Here is a 27,985-nt window from a genome sequence, read left to right on the forward strand (position 1 = left end):
GCTCTGTGTATCTTCACAGTCTCCTTGATCAACAGTCACCCAGGGCATGTGCTTCCCAGAGCGGATTACAGAAGCCCGAGGGAGACACCAAATACACAAGCACATTCAAAGCTTCTGCTTTCATGTCTGCTTGCACTTTCTTGGCCCAAACGAGGCACGTGGTCAAGTCCAAAGTCAGAGGGGTAGAGAAGAATACTTGTCTTCCAGGGGGGAGCAGGAGGGAGATTAATGTTTTCTAAAAATGAATCAAATCTATTCCAACTTCCATGATAAATCTTGAGCTTAGACTCCTTCTCTTGGTCCCCACACATGGCCTGTGGGGCATCTCCTTTGTGCTGATGCTGCTTCCAAGGCCTCCTGCCAAGATGAGCATGGCCTGCATATTGTTGAATGACTACCAGTTTGCAAAACAAAGTAGGACAGGGTGAAAAGATTGACTTGGCTTCTGTGGAGAAAGGACATTCTTGAGAGAGACTGACCACCCACGTGTGTGTGTGACTAAAGATTCCTGTAAATATTGACGGAAATGTAGCATTTCAAGTCTTCCTGATTGAGCCTCTGTCTAATTTTTCAGGTTCTTTCTCTCAGTTCCCGCTCTTGAACCTTCTACTCTTCTCAAACTACAACAGACAAAAACAAACCCCGTTAGAAAAAAAGGAAAGGTCTTGTGTGAATACTGATGTACTGTTAGAAAGACAAATTCAATCTCTTTTGCCATTAAAAAAGGTGTAAAGTCAACAAACAGCCTGAAATACCTTTTATTATGTTATTAAGTTCTCAAATAAATCACCCAAATCAAATGTTAGACTATCAACATTTTGATGAAATTTTCGTCTGGAACCGCATCTGATTTTGAGCACTTTTTTTCCAAAGAGGAGATCTAGGAGGCTCAGAATCTTCCCACCAACCTTTACCAGGGTTTCTGCTAAAATATATAATTGCTTCAGATAAAACCATGAAGCCTTCGGAAAAAGTTCTTTTTGAATAATCTGTTAAAAAATAGATGTATTCCTTTTTATGCATTGATTTCTTCCAAATCAGTCTTCCCACTTAAACTGAGTCAAGAAAACACCTGCCTTGGAGGTGAGAACAGCCTGTGCTTAGGAAAATGGAGTCACGGGAGACGCATGTCCCTGCACTTAGTGTGAGCCAAGGGTAAATATATGTAGGTTAAAGACCCCTTAATATGCATCCAGGTTTTGTTTCTCTACCTTTTCAAGGATTGCATGTGTCACCCACCAGAAGGATGACTTTGTTTTGCAAACTGGTAGTTATTCAACAATATGCAGGCCATGCTCATCTTGGTAGGCGGCCTGGGAAGCAGCATCAGCACAGAGGAGATGCCCCATAGGCTGTGTCTGGAGACCAAGAGAAATAGTCTAAGCTCAACCCTGTAGAAACTATGACCATCAAAACCACCACAACTCCCTAGCCTCTTACCTAAGAGGTCTAATCTTTTTTTTTTAACTTTGTATTATGAAAAATTTCAAACCTATACCAAAGTAACCGAAGGTAGTATAAGGAGCCCCACGTAGCCATCACTCAGTGTAAACAATGATATATTCCTGGCCAATGTTACACCATCTGTATGATTATCTACTCTCCTTCATTCCACGGGACAATGTTGAAGCAAATCTGAAACATCCTATCATTTCATCTGTAAAGACCTCATCTCTAAAAAATACGAATACTTTAAAAAATCCAATATCATTATTAGGGTCAATATCCTATATTAAATAAGTGCAATGTATACATTTCAATTAAAGAGAAAATTTAGTAATTTCTCGGTATAAGACACAGTTTATAACTGTTTCAAATCACTACAATAAACAGTCCTCTCTGAGTGTCAGAATGTGGAAACCACAGAGGCAATTAATCTATAAAACCTGTCACTGAGCCCGTCACTCTAGCTACTCACTTTAATTGGAACAGTTTGGTTCTATATATTTTAAATAAATTAAAAACAAGAGATTTTCACATTCTGCTCAGCTGCCAGTTTGTTAAATGCTTCCTGTTATTGCTCTTGAATAATTTTCTGGGGAATTATTCATCCTCACAAAATTGTTTTTCTTAGTGTCTGTGTTAAAACTTCCTTTGAACTTCATTCTTCCTTGGTGCAGAAAGACACATTTTCAAAGTGGTTTCACCAGCCCGCTGTCAAACTTCAGCATCAGTGGCTGTAGTAGTCTATCACTGCCTCTCTGACAAGTGTCCAATGCTTAAATTCCAAGATATTTAATATTGTAACTAAGTGGCTTATTGAAAATAAGAGAGTGGTGTGTGTGAGCGTATAGTTGGAGAGGTTCCATTTTAGCCCTAAGCACCGGTGGCTTGCTTGCCTTCTAGTTCAATAAATCAACAACACCAAACTTTCACTGCCATATGGTACTTCTTTCTTGTTTTTCTTTACAATTATTTGGCCCTTTCTGCAATAGCGTCTCAGAAACTAAGAAGTTAATCAATCTGTGCCTTTACAATGAAGAAAAATGTTTTCTTACAACTGCTTTCTGAATCTTTTCCATCTAGCCTCGCTGCTCTGCCACCATATGTCTTCTGCTCTATGTAATTCTTTGTCGTGGTCCGTTCAGGCTGTTATAATAGAATACCGTAGACTAGGTGCTTGTAAACAACAGAACTTTATCTCTCGCAGTTCCGGAGGCTGGAAAGTTCAAGATCAAAGTGCTGGTCGGTTCAGTGTCTGGTGGGAGTCGGTTCCTGGTTCATAGATGGCTGTGTCCTCACCAAAACGTCGCAAGATGGAAGGGACAAGGAAGCTCTCTGGGGCATCTTTTTTTTTTTTAAAGATTTTATTTATTTATTTGACAGAGACAGAGACAGCCAGCGAGAGAGGGAACACAAGCAGGGGGAGTGGGAGAGGAAGCAGCAGGCTCCCAGCAGAGGAGCCTGATGTGGGGCTCGATCCCACAATGCCGGGATCACGCCCTGAGCCGAAGGCAGACGCTTAACCGCTGTGCCACCCAGGCGCCCCATCTGGGGCATCTTTTATAAGGGCACTAATCTCACTAACAAGGCGCCACACTCCTGACTCGATTGCCTCCCAGAGGTCCCGCCTCCTAATATCATCACATTGGGAATTAGGTTTCAAAGTCTGAGGACTGAATGGTAATAACGTATCCTGACTTTGGTGGTTGTATTAGGAAAATGCCGTTTTTGTAGGAAACATACTAAAGAATTTGGTGGTAACGGGGCTTGAGGTTGGCCATTTACTCTCAGATGGCTCAGGAAGAAAATATTCTTCTTTCTGTACCTATAAGTTTTCTGTTTTAGTTAGCGATTGTTTCAAAAATTTTTCAAATTATGGACATTCATCCCTGTCTCACCTTAAGCTGTATTTGTGAACAGTCCTTTGGTGAACACTGTCCTGGATGGGCTCTGAGGAAACCATCGAAGATTGTCTTTGAACTTTGTCTCTTTGTAGATCTGAACATGAGCTGGTTCCTCATCCTCTGGCTTCCGATTGGGTTCAGCCAGTGGGAGAGCCTGGTTGGAGGTGGGATGAGGGATATCTAACCTGGCCCTGCACTGACGTGGCTGTGATCTTGCACTGAGGGCCGCTGCTCATGCTCGGAGCCCTCGCTGTCAGCTGTCTCTAGATTCTAGTAATTTTTCTCCATCTCTTTGCCCCTTCTGACCTCTAACTGCTGTGGTTAGCCCTGAGATGCTTTATCACTCCGTGTCATTTCCTCTTACCTTGTCCACACCTTTTTGAATAATGTATTCATGACACTCCTTTCAAGGTGTTAACGTATTTTCTAATATTCAAGTACATTAAATATCTCTGGAAGGATACACAAGAAACAAGTAATAGTTTCTATGGGCTAGGAAACTGGGTGGGGAAAAAATCGTTCATTGTAGACTCTCAGAACTCTTTGACTTTTGAACAATGTGGATGCATTAGCTACATACATACAGTTGGCCCTTGAACAGCCCCCACACGGACGTATATGACCCCAGTGTGTAACTTTTGGTTCCCTCAAAACTTAACTACTAATAGCCTGGGTCGTTGGGAAGCCTTCGCAACAGCAGTCCATTAACACATATGTTGAATGTAATGTGTACTATATGCTGTATTCTTAAAGTAATCTAGAGAAAAGAAAATGTTATTAAAAATCATAAGGAAGAAAAAATACATTTACAGTATTGTACTATATTTATCAAAAAGTCTGATATAAGTAAACCTGTATAGGGGTGCCTGGTTGGCTCAGTTGTTAAGCGTCTGCCTTCCGCTCAGGGCGTGATCCCAGCGTTATGGGATCGAGCCCCACATCAGGCTCCTCCACTGGGAGCCTGCTTCTTCCTCTCCCACTCCCTCTGCCTATGTTCCCTCTCTCACTGGCTGTCTCTCTCTCTGTCAAATAAATAAATAAAATCTTAAAAAAAAAAAAAGTAAACCTGTAGAGTTCAAACTCATGTTGTTCAAGGGTCAAGTGTGTGTGTGTGTGTGTGTGTGTGTGTGTGTGTATAATATGATATATATACAAATATATATACACAGACAATAAAATGCAGTAATGTCTGATACAACTATTTTTCTATGTAATTATCCTAATATGAAAACTTTTACTTTGGCACTTCTTTAGCTTTTCACGCTTTTCATAGGATTACCAAGACCTCTGTATTTCAGGAGGGAATTTAAATTTTTTCACTAATATCAATGATAATGAAATATAGACTTTCTTGAGGAATGAAAATATTTGAAATTGGACATCTAAGCTTAAACCATTAAGTAAAAATGACCTTGACTTTAAAAAATAATTGGTTCCTCACATGACCTAAATTGATATTTGGCTATGTTTTATAAATCAATTTCTTATCCAGAGGGCATGTTTAACTAACTTGTAAATTGAGGTCTCCTTTTGCATGGATATGTAAGCAGATCGAAAAACCATAGAAGGAACAAGAGATTTTTGCCAAAGACAAATGCTTAGAGGAGGAGGAGGCATTAGACTCACTGCCATCCCGATTTAGCCAAGTACAAAGGTAAAAGAAGGGATTTTTCAGACAAACAAGATCGCAAAAACTTAACCTCCCATAAACTATTGAAGGATGTGATCCACCAAAACAAGGAAGTAAACCAGTGAAGAGGAACATTAAGAGATCCAGTGCAAGACGGATGTGAAGGAAGTCCTTGAAATGATGGGAAAGGAGACCAAGAAAACATATAGGGGACAGCACTAGAAGTCAGTCCATTCAGGTAACTGCAGGCCAGAGTCTCTAGGAGAGATATCTTCAGAAGATGAAATGGATGGAATGTTAATTTATTTGTATTTATCAAGAGGAGATTTATCAAGAGGGGAAGCATTTGGAAATAAATTAATAATAAATATATAGAAAATTGAGCAAAGGGAAAAATAAGACATATTAACTTTAGGGAAAGAAAATGTGAATGGAAAAAGCTGTCATATTATATTACAGTGCTAAGCTTTATTTATCATTTATGTATAGTCATGATAATATGTTTATTCAGTATTGATTTTTTAAATATTTTATTTATTTATTTGAGAGAGAGAGGGAGGGAGAGAGCATGAATGGTTGGGAGGGGCAAAGGGAGAGGGAAAATCAGACACGGGAGCCTGGATGCCGGGCTTGATCCCAGGATCCTGGGATCATGACCTGACCCGAAGGCAGATGCTTAACTGACGGAGCCACCCAGGCACCTTTGAGTATTGAGTCTAACTTTACTGAGACCATAGGTGGATGAGAAGTATGTTCTGTGTGTGCGTGTGTGTGTGCATGTGTGTGTGAGAGAGCAATGTTCTGCCTCTGTGGAGGAAAGCTGATGGGTAATACCTAAAACAGAATTATTAAAAAATAGACACATAAGCATTTTTTTCAGAGCTATGCAAAAAATACATATCAAAGGAGCTGGAACTACTTGCCTCTGGGAAACGGAAACGAAAAGGGAGGGGCTGTTTCTTCTCTTAAGATCTATAGAGCCATTTGACTCTTGTCTGAGGTTGAGTCCCCTGGAACACATTTATTGGGAAGTGCTCCTAAGATCAACACTTGTGGACAAGACCCAAGTGAAGGGCAAGGGAGCCATTTGTATCCGCCAGCTGCGCTGGAGATGGCAAGGTGCAGGGAAGGTCTGGAGAGCAAGCAGGAGCGACACCAGCACAGGCAACATGTCTGTGCTCGTTTTACAGGAGTTGGGAAATAGCGTCCTCGGGTCTTTTAACTTTGCTTTTTAAAAAGGGATACATTATTGTCATATCTATGCTTTAATTTTGTGGTAGTTCTACATTCAAGTAGCCCATAGAAACCTTCCCTCTCTACCCCTCAGAAGAGCTATGGGTCACAGAAAGATCTGAGCATTCTTGGAGCTCAGGTGTTCAGGGGTTAACTTGTTCAACCCAGTGTTTCCCAGATTTATTTGTCTGCAACCCGTTTCTCAAGTCACATGTTAATATCTTCAGGAGTACAGTTTAATAAACTTATTTAATTGTGATTGGACTTTCTTCAGGAATGCAATCTCCAATTATGGCATCGTTCTTAGAAGGAAATACGATGCCGCTTATGAGAAGGATTCCAAGAACTGACTGTGGCCAAGACAGGGTCTGCCTATACATGCCCGCCTGAGTGCTCTAAAATGGAAACAAAACAAAACACACCTCAACTAGAACAAGGGAAAAACAGATGGGAGGAGGTGGTGGCTGTTTTGAACCAGGTTTGGAAGATGCACTAAGCCTCATGGGAATTACAAGAGCCCAAATGGGATACGGTTTTGTGTTTAAGTAAAAAGGCATAGAGAAGGGGGAAGGCTTTATCCTCAAGAGGCTGGTTGGAGGAAAAGGAGGCACATGACAGAGCAGGTGGGGCAGATTCCAGAAGAGGCAGGCAGCGAGGCTAGGGTTCAAGTGGATGGAAACATTTGGCTTCAACCTAAACTGGCTGCGTCGGGAGCAGCCTGACCCCAGGAGCTCCAGGTCCTGCAGGGACTCTGCATGGGCAGGAGCCCCCCCACCTGTGGGGACAGGGATGGAAACTGAAACTTTGATTTAGGTGTTGAGCTGTCAGTCACAATCAGATGACTCAAAGTGGATCTGTACTGTCTCCATCTGTGTCTCATTTGTTCGGTGAGCTTTCCCGATGCTGGGCTAACTTCACCCTCGGAAACAGAAACTGTAAGGGCTACCCCAAAGCAGTAGCCCGAGGTCAAGGGGGAGGGGCCAACTGGGGAACACAGGGTGGTCTTCCGAGTCTGAGATGACCCTCTCAAGAAGAGGAAAAAGTGCACTTTATCTTTACCCATGGTCTCTTAGGCGGTGAGGAAGGTGAGTTGTGGGGACCATGAAGTACCCCGCAATTCAGCAAACCTGACCACATAGGCTAAGGCAGATGGTGGGGATCTCCTGTCCATGTGCTAAGCATTCCTCCCTTTTGAATTTAAGGGTTTTTTTTAACGTATTAAAGAGATACAAAAGAACATTTAAAAAAATAAACAGGGTAACAAAATTACAGTAATAAGACAGGCAAACGGTTGCTAGGGGTTAGAGCTGGGGGGAGGGTGTGACTATCAAGTTTATTTGTGATGATGGAGAAGTTCTGTATCTTGACTGTGGTGGCTGTTACGGGAATCTATTCCTGCGGTAGAACTTCCTGGAAGTACATACAGACATGCACACTCACACTCACACTCACAAATAGTCCTTGTAAAAAACAGTGAAATCTGAATAAGGTCTACAGTTTAGTTCAGAGTGTGCACCAAGGTCAACTTTCTGGTTTTGATCACTGAACTCTACTAATCCCTGGGAGAAGCTAGATGGAGGATACATGGGAACTCACTTTGCTCTTTTTAAAATTTCTCTGTGAATATAAAACTATTTCAAGATAAAAATATTTTTAAAATGTGAGAAGTTTAAATAATAATCCCACAACAGAAATCCATTACTGTTGGAGAAAGGCCATTACCATTATTTGAAAACCCATTACCCAGCTGAGGAAAGGCCATTACCATTATTTGAAATCCTTCAGTGTGATCCTTCCCAACTCTCTGGCAGAGAGAACTGCTATCTGGATTTTTGTATCCCTCATCCCTTTGCTTTTCTTTATAGCTTTATCTCGTATGCTTACATCCCCACCCAACATACTGTTTAGTTTTGCATCTTCTTGAATGTTATGTAAATGAAGTCGTTCTGCCTATATTCTGCTCCTTGCTTTTGCACTCAGCGAGCATTCTGTCTGAATTCCATCCATAATGAGTGTTGCTTTTTGATTTGTTCATTGATGTATTCATTGTGACTTTGCCACAGTTTATTTATCTGTTCTTTTGTTTATTAACATTGGGTCTGTTATCAGAGTTCTTTCCCCAATTACAAACAAACAGTGCTGCTGCGAAGCATTCTTCTCCATGTCTCCAAGTCCACAGCGCACGAGTTTCCCAAGGGACTGTACCTTGGGGTGGAATTACTGAGTCAGAGAATTTATCCACTTTTCCGACTTGCTAGATGATGCCAGATTATCTTCCAAAGTGGAACTCTTGCTGTGCATTCTCAGTGACATTGGTTATTATCAGGATTCTTACTATTTGTGTGTATGGAATCTGATCACTGGGTTTTAATTTGTATTTTTTCCCTAATTTCTAATAAAATTGCTCAAAATAATACATTATTGTCTACTTCTTTCTCTTCTCCTGAGAAATACACATTTAACGCTTTTGCCCATTTATCAGTTGTCTTCCTTATTGATTTATGGGGATTCTTTATATATTCTGGAGGTTAATCCTTTGTGTTGCAAATACCTTCTTCCAGTTTCTGACTTACCTTTTTACTTTCTTTATTGTGTCTTTTAAGGAAATAAACTCTTAATTTTAATATAGTTGATCTCATCTTAAGAATCATTTATAGTACATATTTTTTCAAAGAAATATTTACGAACCAGAAAATCATAAAGTTATACCTATATATTAATTTTGATAAATTTTATACTTCTCCGTTTACATTTAAGTTCTTAATACACCAGAAGTTGTAGTGTGAAGGTTTCAATTTTATCTTTTAAACATATGGGTAATTTGTTTTCCCCATACCCATATACTGAAAAAATGTCCCCCCCCCCAGGCATCTGCAATGTCAGCACTAGAAAAAAGCAGACCCATTTCTATGCAAATGGAGACCTGTTTCTGGGCTCTATATTCTGCCGGACTGGTCCATCTATACCTTTTCATACCAATACTGTGCAATCTTACTTGCTTTAGCCTTAGAATAATTTTAATATCTGGAAGTCAAGTTCTCCCATGCGGTTCTTCTTTTTGAGTGTCTTGTCTATTCTCGGTCCTTTGCTCCTTCATACATATTTTCGAATCAGCTTGCCAAGTTTCCCCAAAAGCCCAGGGGAATTTTGACTGGAATTATACTGAATTCAGAAAGTCATGTATCTTCCAAGTGTATGTGCATATATACTTGACCATGTTTTGCCGCCAAATAGATTATTTGTACAGCGTTATACTTCATTAGATCCCTGGGGCATAACAGGCAGGGAGTTGGTCTGGTATGAGGGTACAGGAAGGTTCTTTCCTGGCTGCAGTATATCACTATAAGGTAATGATGAGGAAGGAGATCCTGTACTCAAATTGCCGTGAACAGTGTTTTCACTTATAAAGAGCTGTTGTCTAAGTCAGAAGATCTCAGGGATTGTAATTGCTATTACATAAGTATGTCAATATAAGCGGGTGAAGCGGGTATTTCTGGGAATGCCTTGCATGGACACTAGACTTGCAAGCAAATGCTAAATAACACAGCGGTCAAAAAAGCCTTTTACGTCTGTCCATGTCTTCCCAACCATAAAGAGCTCGTAGGAATTTTTCATCAGGACTATCGGTCCGATTCAGACGAGAGTGTGAGATCGTGCAACACGGCTGCAGGATGAGCATAAAAATATAGGAAGAGAGTAGATTACTCCGTTGCCCGATCAGAGTAATATTCATAATCTTTGCTTTGCAGTTCAGTTAGAGTTAAAAAAGCCACGTGAAGCCTAAGACAGGAGACATCTGAAATTCGTCACGCCATTTTCCCCACCACCAATGCCCCAGCACAACCTCATTTGTCTTGGTCAGTGCAGCTCGAGGATGTGCTGCACTCTGCTTTCAGCTTGAAAATCTTGTATGTTGATGCGTATCCCATGACTTCTAAAGATAAAGTGCTGTTTCACTGGCATTACTCACTTGTGTCAAAGGCTTTCTGGTAAATTCTTGAGGCCTGCACCTTGCGGGAAAAGACATCAGTTTGCCACTTCCTATGAAATGGGCTGTCCGTAATGTTGGTTGTAATCTGATTCTTGTGAGGCACTCGTGGACGACGCTGCCGGACCAGGTTCAGTGACAGCACACAGACGCGGACCTGCAGGGATGCTCTGAAAGTGAAGGCTTACTTCCATTTGGCTGTAGCGTCAATTCAGTGGACAAGTAATATCTGCCTCCAAATCACCGCTTTTCAAACTATCCAGGTGTTTAATCCGAAAGCACAAACCAGTTTCTAGTCGCTTGGGGTCACGGAGTGGCTAGGCAGGATCCTTGCCCTTAAGAAACTTCGCATCTAATAGATGAAGCCTGAACGAGAGCCTTATTGCAATCAGACTGTTCTGGAATGTTCACTGAATCAATCAGAGACAGTGCTGGGGTTTGCAGAACGATCGCAAAGGCAAGCGAAAAGAAACCGCGCTGATTGTCAATCCCCTAACGGCATTAATTGAGCATCTGTTTGAGATAGACCTTTTTTGCGTGCTTCCTCCTAAAAGAATTTGTTAAGGCTGCATATTTCCTCCTGTTTTTGGTGCGAGTGTGGGAATAGCCAGAGAATTTGCCATCGAGGGGGGCTACACAAACACAATGCTAGTCAACGAAAACCTTCGAATGCGAAAGAAAACCATGATTGGTTTATTAGAGTGCAAGGAAATTCTGGTGTGTTTCTTTAAGCTCTGAGATACCTAAACACTAGTTAACATTTATGAAGCGCCTGCCATGTGCCAGGCCTTATCCTAAGCATTTTATATGGTTTATCTCATTTAATCTTCACCCTGTGGAAACATCAGATGCTGGAATGATTTTTTTTTTTTTTTTGTATAGAGAACTGAGGTGAGGCTTAAATTAAAAGAAGCAAACATGGAACCTAGGCATTTGGCTCCAAAATCCAAGGTCACACCTTCTCTGCTCTCCTGACCCTTTCAAAGCCAAAGACTCGCCTCTTCCCAATGTGGTGGTCAAAAGAGCTTTTGACCAGAAGTTGAGGTGTATTCTTGAGTCTCTGTTTTCCTTCGGAGCTTCAGGCAGCTTTGATGGGAGGCTGCTGCAGCCTTCTGCGCCAGGCCGTGTCCATTTATGGTTAGGGAGTACCTGGATCCCTTGATGAACCGTGGCTTCATTGTGCATGGCAGGTGTCTCCTTACAGGGCTGGGTGTGTGGGAACAGGGGAAACCTCATCTCCGTCCCCTGAACCCAAAGGGGCACAGTGACATCATAAAATTGTCAGAATGTCCTCATGACTGAACTGTACCTAAACTTTCCGATAGAATCTGTCCTCGGTGAGCCTGTGTTCCTTGCAGGACTTCTTGGCATCATTCAGAGGTAACTCTGACCTGGGAGAGAAAGGGGAAAAAAAGAGAGAGAAGAAAAGAAAACAGGAGAAATGGTAGCTTTGTCAGTTTTCAAAATGTATAACTTAAGGCAGAATCAAATTCTTCTTGAAGCAAAAACTGCAGAGTCACAGCTGTCACTGGGGAAAAAAATGCCAAGTTTAGAAAACTAAACTCTTATCCTCATGTTTTGATTACAATTGCCTTTGGGCCAAATTCTCTCATTAGATGCTCATACATGTTTTCCATCATGTGCAAGAAAGGTTTTATACAAATTCCATTTCCCAGAACTCCGTGAATGAAATGGAAACCCCCTTTTTCTGGTTGTGGAAAAAAACCAAAACAAAATCCAAAACCCTCCCGGCTCCGTGTTTCTCCAGTACCTCCTGGTTTTGCTAGGTGGCGCCACAGGCTCATGGATGGGCCTTCCTCCGCTTGTGAGGGACTTTTCGGAAGGAAGAGAAGGAAGGCGGCTTCATCTTCGGAGCTTCTCCTCAGGAGTTCGTTAGGGTCATCAGATCAACTGATAGGAGGTGAGATTCATTTGCCAAGGCTCTGGCCTCCGTCATTTTAGGAACTGTTTCCCCCCTTCCCCTTCCTGGTTGGTCACAGCTGGCAGTGAGCGGGTGTCGAAGGCCCTAGGTTTTGGCGTTTCTTGAGGAAAATGCTGGGACATCTTGAACTTGATCCTAAATATCGTATTTCTCTCTGAGTCTCTCAAAATTTGTTCAGGAACTTGGGGAAGAAGGGCCAAAGGAAGGGACACTAATTCAGAGACTTGTATCAGCTCCCGCCCCATCTCCTGATCAAGGTCAGCCTGTGGGGAAATCCCAACCCTTGTCCTCTGCTGCGAGCCCCAGTGTTTCCCAGCCTCCACTGGATAACCTTTCCCAATCCATGCCGCTCTCAAAGCCGGCCGGCTGTGGAGGAATGGAAGGCCCTGCGGTGGTGGTGGGGGCTGGGGCTGGGAGGACCCGGTAGAGCACAGGCCCAGAAGCCCTGTCTGGTCTGGTAGACACGTAAGGACCTTTCGATTTCAACGAGAATCCCCTTTCTCACCCTACCAGAGACCCCAAACTCCCAAATTCCTGACTCCTTTGCCGGAAGGCATGAAAGACTCGTCTCAAAACACCAATGTGATGGCAAGGTTTTCACTGGAGAAATGGGGGGAAGAATCTATTGCATAATGGCACTGCCCAGGGAGCACTCCGCGGAGAAGCCAGCTGTGAGTGGCGCGGGCCACACGTAGACAAGAGGGGGAAGCTGGAATGGAGACAAACCTCACCTCCCTGGCGCCTTGCTGGGGCCACGGCTTCCTCTGCACCTGCGCTGTCTGGTGCTTGGGAGTCAGATACAGATCTGTGATTGGCAGGCTGTGTGCCCCCAGGTTTCCAGGAGAACTGAGGTTTCAGAGAACTGTCCCAATACCTTTATAGGCACGCACATGCCGCTCTGCTCCTGTGTCCTGGTTGGGGTTCGGACATCCCTGCCCCACATGCCCTGCCCCAAAATCTGCTTCATGCCCAGAGTCACCCAACAGTGGACATAGGTCCTTGTTGGGGGCACAGGGCTGAAGAAGGACACCAGCCAGGTGAAAGATGATCTGTATACAGTCCAGGAAGGAAGCCTCATAGACAGTCGGATTTGCACAAGCCCCTGGGACACAGTGGGGCGCTGCTGGCACTGAACGTATTTCGGAAAATAGAAGGGGAGAAAATAGTTGATAAAAGTAATAATATACAAAGTAAACACAGGAACAAAAATAAGGTTTGAAAAAAATTATATACATATTCACAAGAAGGTAAGGAGAACCATAAAAACCCAAAACTAGAGGGAGAGAAACTGACAATGAAAATGCATATCTGTGGATTTGCAGGACGACGTTCTGAAACGGCCTTCAAGACATCGATCGAGCAATTATAGGAACTCTTAGAATGCCCCGTTTATCTTGATACCTCCCTGTATTTAGAGCTTGAAGAATCTACAAGCCCTTCCTGCATTGGTCTCTGTCATAACAATGATGCCTCTTTTGGCAGTACACATCCGTGGACTTAAGTGCCATGAGTCATATTTCGAATTTTTAATTAAATCACGGTCTAGCTAGGGTTTGATTTATTTAAACCTGAATTAATTTAGATCCTGGTCCCCGTAAATTTGCATAGTTTATTTTACAAGCTTATGATTGTATGGATTGTAAAACCCTTTAGATAGATGACAATATAGGTTGTAAAATCACTCCCTTATCTTATCAAGAGTGGTAGAATATAATAACTAAGGGCTGTGTTAACTGTATTCTTGAAACTAGCATTATAAAAGAAGTCTGTTGTTTTCTAAATAAAGACATTTATGAGATCATTTAGAGATATTTCATCCCATATGTTTTCACTCAGTTTTAGTGATACGGCGACTCCTTCTTCGCTGCTAATAGTGCTGATTTTTTCTTTCTTTCCCAGAATGGTTACAGATGGTCATAAATCCATACAGTAAGTATCTAGCACAAAACGCGTCTGCCTCAATCAAATATAGTAAATACTTTTTAAACTGCAGAAGTGTGAGTCATACAGATGTCACTTTCCTAGAATTCTGATTTAAAAAACCGTGGTGGCTAATTAATGTTCCCCAGAAGGGGTCACAGCTTACAGGAAATGAATCGGAAGGTGACAGGAAGACAGTTGGGAGCAGTGTGCTCTGGGTGAGGATTGCTGGTAAGGGCCTCATTCCTGCAGCCAGAAACTGACAGCAGCCTCCGCAAGAAAGGGTAAATCCTGCCTGCGCATTGAAACCCAGATTTGACCAGCCTTGGAGAGGCAGGGGTGGAGAGTAGAGGAAAGGACAGGGAAGGGTCTGGGTGGGGCTCGGGGGGGGGGGCGGGGGATGGCTGAGGGGACAGTGGTGAGGACCCCCCCCTTCCCCATCCCCCTTGCCGCTGATCTGGTCTGAGCCCTGCCGTCAAGTTGCTTTTGTGGGTTTGGGCTTTTATAGAACTTCTGAGCGTTAAATGTGATCCAGTGGGCACAAGTGGCCTTCAGCACTCATGACTCAGTTGAATATGTGGCTCATAACAGGTCATCACATAACCCTCAGCAGGGAAAATGAGTCACATTCATCTTCTGCAAAAGGCAAAATGAAATTTGCTTTGTGGGAAGAGAGCAGCAAGCTGCCCACGGTTGGGTGCCAGGCGGGAGTGGAGGTGTTTGCCTTCCTGTGGTCAGTGCCCTGGGGCCTGGAAGGGGGCAGGGGAAGGAGCTGAGACCAGACCTGCGTGGAGGTGCTGGAGCTGCTTTCCCCTGTTCTAGTTCATTCTTTACACTGGGTTAGAGCCCCCACAAGGTCCAACACAGGGTTATTTTTCCTCATGCACGGTTTGATGGACATGAAACATTTACAAAGGTCTAAAAATCAAATCAAATTTCATTACATGCTAAATGAACTTATTTGTCAGAAACAAATGATTCTTCCGGGAAATCTGGAAAGGGTGGGTGTCACACTTCTAGCAATTCCTGAAAATCCTCATGCATTATTAATTTTCCTGGAGGGAGGGGCTGCGAGGGCCTTTGTTTGCAACACCCGGAGCATAGCTGTGCTCCTCTCAAGGAGGTATACTAACTGTCTTTTTTAAAAGTCATTTTGATGCGCCTGATTGCATTTTTGATGGGGGTTGGGGCAGGGAGGAGATAACTATGACATCATCCAATAAAATGCCAGGTGTTGCAAATCCCTAAAGATTGGAGATCTTGGGGCTGCTACTGGGAAGCATTAGCAGGATCCTCTCCCTGCCCTGTGCCTGGCGAGGGTACCGATGACCCTGTTGGGGATGCAATGAGAGGAGGAGTCAGGGTTCAGTGAGAGTGTAAATACCATCTGCCAGTCCATCAGCAAACACTGGAAAGTCCCATTGGCATGTGATACTGCTTTTGTGAAAACGATGGATTTATTGAATGGGAATACGAAGCCAAGAAAGCTGAGTACCGTTTACAGCATATCATGGGAGTTAAGACTTGGGTTAAAAACCCAGCTCCACAACTAGCAAGCTGTCTGACTATGAACAAATCATGTTATTTCTCTGTCTCGGTTCCCAGGAGGGCTGGGCTTTTTAATCAGCACAAGTTGCCCTGCTTCTGAGTCTTCTAAGTTTCTTTCCTTGTATTTTGGTTATATCCTAACAAAGAAAAAAAAGGACAAGTAATTGCTTTTTTCTACATGTTCCACTATCATGTATAGAATATATATACACTTTTTTTTTTTTTTGCCAGGAAAGTCATGGTAACATATGACTGACACCCCTTCTGTTTTAATCTGCATTCCTAATGATAAGATCTTGGCTCTGACTTTTTTGAGTACACATGAGAAGTAAAGCCATGCTTGGCTCTTGTAAGTACATGTGAAAGAGTGGACATCATCACTATAGTTGGGTTGCCAATCATCTAACAGAAAAGACAAAAATGACTATAATACATACTTAGATCTAACAGAACAAAAAGGCGTGGTTAGAGGACAAATAAGGCGAAGTTGTAAAGAATGGATGGAGTTAGGCAGGGAAGGCTGACAGGCGCCAGGCCAGCCCTGTGCCGGGAGGATGTGCTGGGCATCAGCTCAGACCCTTGCCTGCTCGATCTTCCTGATGGCCTCTTCTTTTCTGTTCTCACGTGGGCACGGAAGGCGGGCGAGAAGGACCTTTCTTGGCTCGCTTATTGCTTGTACATACGTGCTCCATGGCAGCTGCAGCTATTGCTGTCTCTGGGTGGAGGGAGACACTCTCCATTTTATATTTTGGGATCCCAACCCCTGTCACCTTTCCTGAAGTTAATATGCAATACCTGGAGTGGGTCTTTACCCAGGCTTTCTGTGAGGTCTGACAGCTTCTCAGGGGATCAGAGGGGTTGCTGGAATCAGGGCTCTTCCTCTGTTGAGCCACCTTCGGTACAAACGCCCACCCCCTGGCCCGTGTACATGTATGCATGTGTGTATTGGGGGATGAAGGGAGATTCGTGGAGGTTCCAGAAGGGAGCTTCCTGGGTCTCGAGAGGTTGTCTCTGGGGGTTATCTTATGTGTCAAGTTGGAGGGTATTTTTGGATGAGGTTAATGTTTTAATTTGGGAACTTTGAGTAAGCAGATTACTCTGCACAAGGCGAGTGGGCCTCATCCAATCAGTTGAAGGCCAGATAGAATTAAAAAAACCCAGCCTCTGTGAATGAAAGGGAATTCTCCAGCAAGACCGCCTTTGGGCTTCATCTGTGCCATCGGCCGTCCTGGGTCTTGAGCCTGCCAGCACCCCGTTGCAGATTTGAGATTTATCAGCCTCTGAAATTGTGCAAACCAATTCCTTATGATAAATTGCTTTCTATTTATGCATATACACATGCATGCACATATGCAGACAGGCAGTCACACCCTACAAGTTCTGTTTCTCCAGAGAACCCAGACGAATGGGGTCCCTCACGTACTTCCCTATTTCCTAACTCTCTCTCTTCTCTCTTTACATCCTGTGGTCCTTTCTCTTTAAATCCTCTTCCCCCTGTTCTTGCAGGTGGGGTTCCCTGGGAACCAGAGCCTGGGGCACAGAGTGTTTATTAAGTCGTACCTTTGGTGTCAACAGCTGTGAAAAGGAGGAAGTGGGAGCAGGATTGAGATGAAGGAGAAGCAGAACCCCAAAGTTCGCCAACGGCAACGTTGGCCAAGCCCACAGGGGCTCTGGGGCTAAAATGATCTGACAGAGTTGTCCCACACCTGCTGAAAGGCCCACCTCCATGCCCCCAGCTCAGCCGCTGAGTGTGGACAAATCCTTGGGTCGGGCATCTCCCTGCAGCTGAGGCAGATCTGCAGGAGCTTGAGCGGGAGGCTGTCCACTGATGCCCCCCCAAAAGCTAGGGCAGTGAGTCCTCCCTGGCAGGGACAGGCAGGGGCTGCGTCTTCAGTCACCACATCTGGGCAAGAGGATGCTCGTTGTCCACCCGTAGGCATTTACCTCTTTGAAGTGAATGATTTTTATCTGGGCACTTAGCTGACCAGAATAAAGACTACAGCTCCCAGCCTGTCTTGCGGCCAGGTGGGACTATATGCTTTGCTTTTGACCAGGTGGATGTTAACAGAAGTCTGTGTACGTAGCTTCCATGCTGTGTCCTTAAATGGAGTAAAAGATGCTTTTCTTCTCTCCTTTTTCCTTCCTACTGACTGGAAGACCAATGCCACGATGGCGGCTCTGGCAATCACTTTGACCATGAAGTTACCTTGGGAATGGAGATTGCGCATATGAGCGCAGCACAGAGGAAGGAGTCTGCTTCTCTGCCCCTGGGGATGATTTGCCAGCCCGCTCTGGCTATCTCCAGACTTCTTGAACATGAGAGAGAGACAATCTTTGTTTTTGTTTAAGTCATTCTTATTTCGAAATTTTGTGGTTTTTACAGCTGAAATGAATTCTGGTTTACACTCCTCTATACCTTTTTTCTCAAGGTAAAACTCACCACTCCCTAGAGACATAATCAAGCCCTATACATTTGGTCCTTTCCTGTTGTTTGCATCCTCTGTAATGGCTTTTCTCCTCAGCCTAACTTTTGCGGGTTCAGCAGCAAAAAGAGTGAAGTCTGGTCTCTGAGATGACTGGCTTGGAGAGGGGCAGTGTGTATATAGGGGTGAGTTTTGGTCAGTGGGAAAGAGTGGAAGGGCTTTCACTCTGGCTTATGGTTTATTCTCTCTTTGAATCTCCACAACTAAACTCACCTCATCATAACAGGGTTCATTTCCTTCCAACTATAGCCATTTGATTAGCATGAAAAACTCATATTCCTCTCATCTACATACATTTGACTCTATTTCACGTAAACTTGTGCTGAGCCCCTTTTATGTTGTGGGAGGGTGGAATTTGACCCCTTTTTACCCTGGGTTACATTGACAAATTGTATTACCTTAACTGACAATGAAGGGCTTCTGCCCAAATGCCTTTCCTGTCCTTAGAGTAAGGGTTGAGGGTGGAAGAAATTTTACTTCCCTTACCCTCCAAATTTGGGGCAATCTGGACAAAGACCAGGGACAGGAAGTGGACGTGTGGAAAGAAGAGGGAATACTCAGAAGGAGCAGCAAGGGGGTGGGGTGCTCACACCCCATTGTAGAAGACCAGGTCTAGGGAGGTTTATCTTCATGATCTTTGCCTCCTGGTATTCATGCCCTTATCCCTTCCCTTAAGTGTGGACAGACCCTGTGGCTTGCTTCTAACCAGTAGGACACAGCAAAGGTAATTGGACTATGATTATGTGTAGGTGATGACAGTATATACAATTGTAATTCGTAACTTGCAAGGACACCCCCTCCTCTGCTGCCTTTGAAGAAGAAAACTGCCATTGTCGTGAGCTGTCTGTGGAGGGTATGTTACAACAAGGAGCTGAGGGCAGCCTCTGGCCAATAGCCAACGGGAACCCGAAGTGCTCAGTCCTTCCGCTGCAAGGCATTGAATGATGCAGCCACCTGAATGAGCTCAGAAGTGGGTCCTTCCCCAGTCGAGCTTTGTATGAGACTGCAGCCACCATCCATACCTCGATTAGAGCCTTGTGACACACCAGCCAGGGGACCCAACTTTGTTGTTCCTGGGCTCTTGACAAATAAACTGTGAGATAATTAATGTGTGCTGTTTTAAGCTAGTAATTTTGCTGTAATATTGTTACAGAGCAATAGATAATTAATACATCTATAGTAAGGAATTTGGCCTTAGAAAGAAAAGAAAATGCAAGCAAGCTCTTTTGATGAAGGCTTTTCAGAGTGAGATAATTATACTCTGAAAGACTGGGGATGGAAACACAGCAGAGGAGGACAGAGGTTCACCTTACACTGTGCTGAGTAGTTTTAGTAGGAGTAGGCTGGGGGGCTATAAAGAAGGCTGGAAGTTCAGCAGTCCAGGGATAAAAGTAGCTAGAAATGGAAAGGAAACTAATGTGGGAATTAGCAAGAAAAAGGCTATATAAGTATTTGTGACAGAGATGGGGTAGTTTGTCTCTTTTGGGGCAGGATTGAAGCAAAGGCATAAGCAGAGCTCTATTTTATAAAAGAACAACACTGGCGTTTGGGTCACGGTGCTGAAGAGGGTGGAGGTGGTGGTGACAGACTGAAAAGTGTTCTGCCTGCAGATGGTGGGTGGCAGGGGACAGAAGGCTTTCTGAGAAAAGATGGTTCAGGGGGCAGAGCAGTGAGAGGGAGTCATGGTCTGCTCCCCAGGGCTCTGGGTTGGAAGGCCTCAGCCCGAGTCCCAGCTCCAAGAACATTATCTGTGTCACTTTGGCCAAGTCACTTCATTGCTCCAAGCCTTGAGTTTCCACATCTGCAAAGCGGGACTCACAGAACCGACCTCACTGGATTGTTGTGCTGTGTCAGTGAGGGAAGGCACCAGAAGGGTCCAGCCTGGCACATAATGAAGTTCTCATCAAAGATAGCTTTAAAAAAACAGGGACTGCTTTTTCTTTCCCCCTTTGTTCATTTGTTTTGTTTCTCAAATTCCACATGAGTATGTTAATTACAACTCAACTTAAAAAACAAATAAATAAAAATTTTAAAAAATGACTGGATAAGGAGTCCTAAGAACTAGTCACATTTGGACTTTCCAAAGTACTTGTAGTGATCAGCGGCAAATCACATCGCCACTTTGAACAGAGATGGCCCGTGGGGGGCGGGGGTCATGATGGCTCCAACCAGTGATTTTCTTCCTTGGCTGCATTTACCAAACTGAAATTACCTGGGAGATTTAAAACACATTGATGCTAAGGGTCCCCCGCCCAGGGAGTCTGGTTTAATTGGTCTGGGTGTGATCTGGGCATCAGGATTCTGAAAAATCTCCCAGATGAGGCTAACGTGAGCCGCGCTTGGGAATCCCTGCTTTATTCCTTCAGTCATTCCTTCATGGTCGCCTCTGATTGTTTTAGATGTTTTAGTTTTGTTCACCCAGCTAGATGGCAAGATTTTGTCTCACCTATGAGTTATCTTTTATTACCTGGCAGGGTAGGAGGCACAGGGGACAGGAGGTCCAAAGGCTTGGCTTCTCATTGTTTTTTCCTAACTGGCTGTGGGACCCTAGGTCATGATAAGATTGAGCACGTACTGTGTCCAAACACTGTTCCCAGGGCATTTGCATGCAATAGTTCATTTATCCTAGCGGCATGATGAGATGGATTCTATTATTAGCCTCGAAGCTAATAATAACCCGGAGAAGTTCATCCAAGGCCTCACTGCTGTATAGCTGCACGGGAATCCAGGAGGCCTGAGTGCCCACCGTGAGCCACGCCATGCTCCCGGGCTGGTACTGGCTGCTCTTGATTTTAGTCACCCCTAAGTGGAGGAGCTGGACTCTCCTTGAGTCGCTCCCAGCTCCGATGTCCTGCTGGCCCTGCCAGCAGCTAGCAGAGATATCACGTAGCTACACAGCCACGGACTGATTGCTAAATCAAGGAATTGAGATCAGACCAGACTTGGTGCAACAGAACTAGGAGAGCAGACCCATGGAAGCCAGGACCTCAGCCAGTGTCTCTGCTCAGAACAGTGACCCGGCTAGAAGGAAAATGTTATGTTAACCACTGTGCATTCCTTTATGCTTTTGGCCTCTCCTTTGCCAAGCAAATGAGCATAGAGAGATGTGTTAAAGTCAGCAGAGGCTAGGTTGGCCTACGATCTTGAAAGGTGAATTTCCTGGCATTAAAAATAATGATCAGGAATTTGGAGGAATAGTGTCTAACAGCAAGAGAAAAGATGACAAAGTCTCTTGCATGGGTGTGGCCAAAAAATAAAAAATACTTCTATGTGACTGGAATTTTCCATGGCTGCTGGATCTTAGGATGATGGCGTCTGATGTTCAATTTTAAGTTGATGCCTGTGCTTTTCCGTGTGATAATGCCCTTTATTAGTACTAAACTATCCATAAAACCTGTTACACACACAGTGGTTTGTGAGAGGTGCTTTGAGGGAGTAAAGGAATAGGGAGGGTGTTGACCATGGAGAGAAATGGGAAAAATGGGTGGTGGAGGCAGGAGATATCACAGAGAGCAGAGAGAAACAGTTTAGGGAAAGCAAGAAGAGGCGTCGACAGAAATGCAGGTCCCTAGGGATCCTCAGGTATACTGGGCGAACGCTTAAAGAGATTTAATTGAGCATCTTAAAGGATGGGATGACCCCAGAGTCTGAGGGACTGGGATGCCCCAGAGGCTGACATGCGGGTTCTTCAAGGTAAAATGATGTTGCAGTAGAAGAAGGTATATACAAAGTCTGATTTGCCCAGTGGAACAAAGTCATAAAGTGGAGACTCCTTCATCTACGTAGATTTTGAGAAAAAGAAGAAAGGTGAGGTTGAGTAGCTCCTTCAGCCGGGCAGGGGTTGAAAGGTGCTCTCCACCTCAGACGATCTCTGGGTCCTGCATGTACATCCCGAAGGGGATTCTGAGGAAAACTGGAATTACAAAGATTTTCAGATACTGTTGTCTGGCCCCACTGCAGAGAGAAATGCTGACGTAGCTGACCTGGGAGGTGACCTGGGCACGGCACTTTTAAACGCTTCTCTGGGGGTTTATATGCAACCAAGGCTAGAAACGGCAGTCTCGCTGGAGAACCATGTGGGAAGCACCCATGTGGGGCCAGGAGGTGGCTGGCACTTCTGTGGAGAGCTTAGGGCCTGTGCGCTCCTACATTTCTTAGTTTTAAACTGATTTCGTGGTGATCACACTGTATTAGGTAGCGTTAGGAAGTTAGTATTAGGAACCTTAGGTGTGAATAAATACCCAGAATAATAAATGTGGCTTTCCTTGCATAAAATCCTGGCAGGAACTTTCCCAGACAGAAAATCTGCAGACATTGGCTCTCAGCTGCTGGAAGGTGCCTTTGGATCCCTTGGCATTTAGATGAAAGAGGCCGAACACAATGTGATTGGCTCCGAGACCCGGGGAAGCTCCAGCTCTCCTCAAATATGCCCCCTGCTATTAGAAATTATCCAGTTAAACGTCTGATGTTATAGAATTAAAAAAATAAATCAAAACTAAGAAGTGAAGTGCCTGGCCCAGGAAACCCAGCCGGAGGGGGTTTGGAGTCTTTGAACAACCATCCCACTGCTGTTTCCCTTAAACCTCCCTGCCCTTCAAATGTAAGGGTTTATATGTGGGTAACCCCAGGAGAAGTAATCAACTTAAGTTCATACTCAGGTGTACATGACTGATAGAAAAGTGTTTTCTTTCTGCAGGTTGTGATAACTGGGTGAATACAGAAGAATGAGGAACCTGGACATGGAGAGAGAGGTAAGTGTCAAGACTGATGGGAAAGGTCAAAGCAAGGGGGCCCCGGGAAGAGGATGAGGGCAGACAGAGCTGATTTCACAACTTGGGCTAGGGCTGTGCCTCCAGGATTGAACACAAGGTGGACCCTCCCAGGGCGCTGGAAGAGGGAGGAGAATGACTTTATGTTGAACGTGTTTATGAGTGGACACATTTTAAACTGTCGAGTGCCAGAAACCACCCACTCATGCGGAGCTTAGAGGAAGCCCCTGAAGGCTGTCCCAAGTGACTCAATCCCATTACTAAGAATCACTTGCATTAGGGCTATTTCTGCTTCATCCAAGAGGTTTTCAGTTACCTTCGGAGTCAACAGGAAATTAATCAGCAAGCAGAATATTGAAAGAAGATCTGCATCTCAGAGTCATTAAAATAAAAGCAGATTTGGGGACATGGGAAGGTGCTTTTTTTTTTTTTTTTTTAAATCCTCTGCCCTCTTTCTTAATAAATTGAAGATTCCAAAACTTAAAGCCTGAGGACCGGAAGCTCCTTGGAGGAGGGGGTACGCACTGTCCTAGGACCTGCACCCCTTCGATAAGCATGCTGGCCCCAGGCCGTCCACACAGCTCTCCCTCGGCTCTCTCAAAAAGCCCCTGGAAACCTGACCACGCTGGGTCACGGTCTATTGAAAACTTCCTGAACTCATCTTAGGCCACATTGCTGTCCCATATTATTCAACTTGCCTCTCCCCTCTAAGCTCTTGGGGGAGCGAATTTTTATTCCCCTTGTTTTGGAATGATTTTATTTATTATTGTAAGCCTGGGTGGAGAATGTACTTCCTTGCTTATCACACAGTTTTGTAGGAATATTAAGTAACAATAATACCTGGATGCAGTTGAGAGCGTTAAACTCTGCCTATCACGTAACCTTTGCTCTGCCGTCCTGAGTATCTGGGGAAGCAGCTTCCCTTGCTCTTCCTTATTATGGAAAGTAGAGAGCCCCTAAATTCGAGAATGGCTAGGAGGAAGGAGGGCCAGAAAAGTTTTCAAGTTCTCTACCACCAGCTTCTGACCCATTGATCTTACAAAGATTCCCCTGCTCCACCTGCCCCAAAGTGGTGGTGACGAGGACAGGTGTGACGCCAAATGCATTTCATATGGAATCTTAGTGAAAGACCCTCGGGGCTGCAAATAACAGAAACCGACTCCGGTCAGCATAAGCAAGCAGGAAGTTTATTGGAGAACCATTGGGGTTTCTCACAGAACCCACAGGCAGTTCTCAGGGGCCTGCCAGGAAACTCAGGCCTTGTTCTTTTGCTCTCCCTCTCTCTGCCTCTTATCTTTGTTTCCTGGCCCTGTAGTAAATGTGAGTTTCATGAAATCAGGGAATTTATCTGGTTTGTTTCCTGCAGGCTCGCCCACGCCTAGAACAGTGCCTGGCACATAGTATTCGATCGGTCAGCATTTCTTTGTGTATTTCTTAGCATGTCTGAAGGCAATTGCCCCACAGTACCCAAATTTCCATCTTTGAAATTCAGGCTTGTGTCATGTGTCCACCCCTGGTCTGTCTAGTCCAGCCGGAGGATGGTGATTGAGGCTGAAACGCTGTTTGTGTGAAAAGAGAGTCTCAGAGTTAGGCAGATATCATCACACATGTCTACCACGCTTCCGCAGGTACTTGTCATCAGTGCAGATCATTTGTGGGAAGTGGGCACGTGGTAATTCCCAAATAGAGCTATCTTTTGCTGAATCGCCAAGCAGAGGGGGACTCCGTAGCATGAAACTTCCTTGCCACTTTGCTGATAAGCTGTCAGCCAATTTCTCTTTGGACATCTCCAAGGACAAAAGAAGACACTATTTCTTACGAGTTGTTCACGCCATTTTAAAACAAATCTAATGATTAGGAGACCCACGCATGCATGTATCTGCCCAGCTTCAACCTCCGTTGGTCCTCGCTCTACCTTTTTAGGATCATAGATAGAGGGTTCCTCTTCCATATGACAACCCTTCAAAACTTCTTTGAAGAAGTTACCATGTTACTTTGGAGTCTTTTCCTTGGGGTGATCAATAAATGCTGTCTATGCACTCATCCTATTGTGTGTAGGATTGCCTTTCCCTGATTCCTCAAAGTGATAGAAACAGCAGCTCCGTTGTGGGTGGAAATGAGGCTTCCCAGACATGGCGCTGCATGATCTGGTCCCCATGTAAAAGACAGATTTCATGGGATATTTTCAGGGACCCCTTACAGATATAAGAGTTTTCATTAGTGGTGACCTCTGCTTTGGGGAACACGTGTTGCCTGTGAGGGGTGGATGACTAACGGACGGAAACTTGCTGTGTCAGCTGGTTACTCTGGACCATTGAAGATCTAGTTGGTAACCTGTGGCTGTTCCCATGCTCCTGGTATATTTATTAAATAGGGATCATTAATATCCTTCATATCTTCTCTTTTGAAAACTAAATACACTCTCTTTAGTTTCGGGTTCGTTCGGTTATACACTTCATCACACCATGGAACAGACACTTTGAGAGCGCCGACCACACGTGTGTAAGGAATTGAAGTAGTTGTTGAGACAACAAAGGACAAGATCTCTACCTTCAACGCGTTCACAGTGAAGTCAGAACGGACGGCTGAATTCACAGATGCTGTAACCCAGGATGAGGGCTGTGCTGAGGCGGGATGAGGACCAGCGGCCCACAGAAGGAGAGGCGGGAGGTGGGAAGAGGCTTGGAGAAGCGGGCCCTGGGAATGCTGCCCGGCCAGGGTGGGGCCCGTGACGAGTCTCCGGGAATGAGGAGGAATCGGCCAGATGAAGGATGGGCGAGGAAGGAGGTGGGCAAACCAGGCAGCGGCTTTGCATTTGTGGAACAAACATCGTGGTTTGTTCAGCATGGAGCGGAAGCCAAGAACAGGAGTGCGGGAGTGGCCAGATGGACAGAGAAGGAGGCGTGCGCGGCTGTAACGATCGGCTACTGCTATGTAGCCAACCGACCCCAAACCCAGTGACTCGAGACAATAAGCCTTCACTATTGCTCACGAGTCAACAGATCAGCTGGGAGGTTCTGCCGAACTGGGCCAGGCCCGTCTGCTCTCGGGTGGGCGCGTTCCTGTGTCCGTGGCCAGGCAGCCGATTTGGGGCTGGCTGGTCTTGGATGGCCCGGCTCACAGGCCAGCAGCATGTTAGCTGCCAGCGGGGTTCGAGGGGATGGGTTTGTCTCATACAGCAGGCTGGCCTGGGCTTGGTGTACAGAGGGGGCCGAGGGAAAGTGAAAATACACGCTCAGCTACTCAAGACCTAGGTTTGGGTCTGTCATACCACCACTTCTCCATTTTATTAGCCGTAGCAAGTCACTAGACTCCTCCGTTTGAGGAACAGGGACAGCTCTTGATGGAAAATGCTGCAAGGTCTTGGTGCAAAATGTGGACATATAGGAACAGGGGAATAATTCTAGCCTTTTTTGCAATCAGTTCAGCACAAAGAACTTAGATGTTTGGAATTTCCCTAGACAAAGGTGGGGAAACAGCAAAAGGATATTTTATTATTATAATTATGTTCGTTTAATAATTAAATTTTATTATAAAATTGTATTAAAATATTTAAAAATTTAAAACTTAATTTTGATTTACACATGTAACATTAAAGCACGTTCTCCTTTAAAAAAGAAAACAGATATCAGGTAAGACTAAGGTCTCCTGCCAACCACGGCCATGCTGAGTAGGATGACGTGGATGATGTTTCCTGGATGCCACCTGTCGGGTCCCCTCCTCAGCATCCTTCACCTCTGGTGGCCCAGCTAATTAGGAAGCCACATGAATGTCTTTACCCCCAGATCACATTCTCTACTTCCCCATAAGGATATCAGCAGCAACTTGGTCAACTGCCTCATGATGCCCAGATCCACTGTGGCTCCAACATTCCTTGTAGATTCTAGGTCTAGTGAACTGTCAGAGAAGAGAAGGTGTTGGGTCCATTTTGGGCTTTCTACATCTCCTTTCCCAGTTCCTCACATCTCCTTTACTGACCCATTCTAGAAGGTGCTCAGGTTCCACACTGAAGAGACTAGTCTACTATTGGGGGCATCCACGTTGATCTACTTTTTGAGATTCGGGAGCCAGTTCTCCTGACACCGAAGTTCCGTAAACACAAGGAGCAGCATTTCCATCGTTTCTTCCCGGGTCCTCCCAGCTCCCGGAGATAAATCAGCGAGGCGCACCTGCCGACCTCGTGTAGCCCTGTCAGGCCGATGTCAGGCTCCTCTCCTGGCTGGATCTTCAGTTCTTTCAGGCCGCTGAGCTCCAGTCTTTCTACTTGGCATGGAGAAAAGAGAAGGAAGGACAGGAAGAGATGGGGGAAGGGAAGAAAGAGGAGAAGGGGAGAAGGGGGGAGGAAGGGAGAGGAGGAGAACAGGGTGCATGTGCTCTGTTGCTTCTGCTCTTAATTTATATTGCACCACACACCGTATTTGACCAACTTCTACTGGGTTTTTTTTTTTTTTTTGCATCTTATTTGGCATTTAGTTAAAAATAAAACTTGTTTTAAAATGTTTTCTAGAAGTAATCGTAAGAAACTATTAGCGGTGATTACATTTGGGGAGGGGAGCTCAGCTGGCTTGTTGGGGGCTGGGGGTTTCCGCTTTTTCTTTGGCATTTTTCTCTACTGATTGAATTCTCTGAGCATGCTGAAGAGACTCCTCTAGCAAATACAACTGTGGAAAATGGTCCTGATTTTTTTTCCTAATTCCTCTCTTTTTACTAAAAAGTATTTAAAAGGTAAAAATAATATTTTTTAATTATTGTAGTTTCTACACTCTACATGGTGGATTCTACAATCTATTTGTAGAATATTGATACACGCCTATCAGTCACATTATGCCAGGCACCACAATCATGTGCTCTACGGCTGTGATCTTCTTTATCCTAAACAACCCCGTTGGGAAGGGCTTCTTACATGTGGTTTAAAGATAAGGAAATGAAGGCACAGCGCAGTTGTACAAGTTGTCTAAGGCCACACAGCTACTAAGAGTCAGTGCCAGGATTTACCCCCTATTCTATCTGACACCGTGGTCAAGGTTTTAGCCACTCTGGGATGATACCTCCTTCCATCTTTTAATAGAGAGTCCTTTTAAATTGGGGATCATCAGAAAGCATCTTGGGAAGCCACAAAATGTCT

At 44.6% G+C, this 27,985-nt stretch overlaps 2 long non-coding RNA genes across 2 annotated transcripts in view; one reads left to right on the forward strand and one right to left on the reverse strand.

Moving 5' to 3' along the window:
* The window catches only part of LOC123785497 (uncharacterized), a 47,535-nt gene that overhangs the window by 15,490 nt on the left and 4,060 nt on the right, over positions 1-27,985 (forward strand). The window contains exon 4 of the long non-coding RNA XR_006777649.2: positions 22,788-22,842. This is a non-coding gene — a long non-coding RNA (uncharacterized LOC123785497). The remainder of the gene's footprint in view (positions 1-22,787; positions 22,843-27,985) is intronic.
* LOC123785496 (uncharacterized) overlaps positions 24,034-27,985 on the reverse strand; it is a 54,752-nt gene continuing 50,800 nt past the window's right edge. The window contains exon 5 of the long non-coding RNA XR_015726875.1: positions 24,034-27,123. This is a non-coding gene — a long non-coding RNA (uncharacterized LOC123785496). The remainder of the gene's footprint in view (positions 27,124-27,985) is intronic.

This window comes from Ursus americanus, chromosome 15 (genome assembly GCF_024610735.1).
Source record: "Ursus americanus isolate L20-20 chromosome 15, mUrsAme1.1.p, whole genome shotgun sequence".
Lineage (NCBI taxonomy): Eukaryota > Metazoa > Chordata > Mammalia > Carnivora > Ursidae > Ursus > Ursus americanus.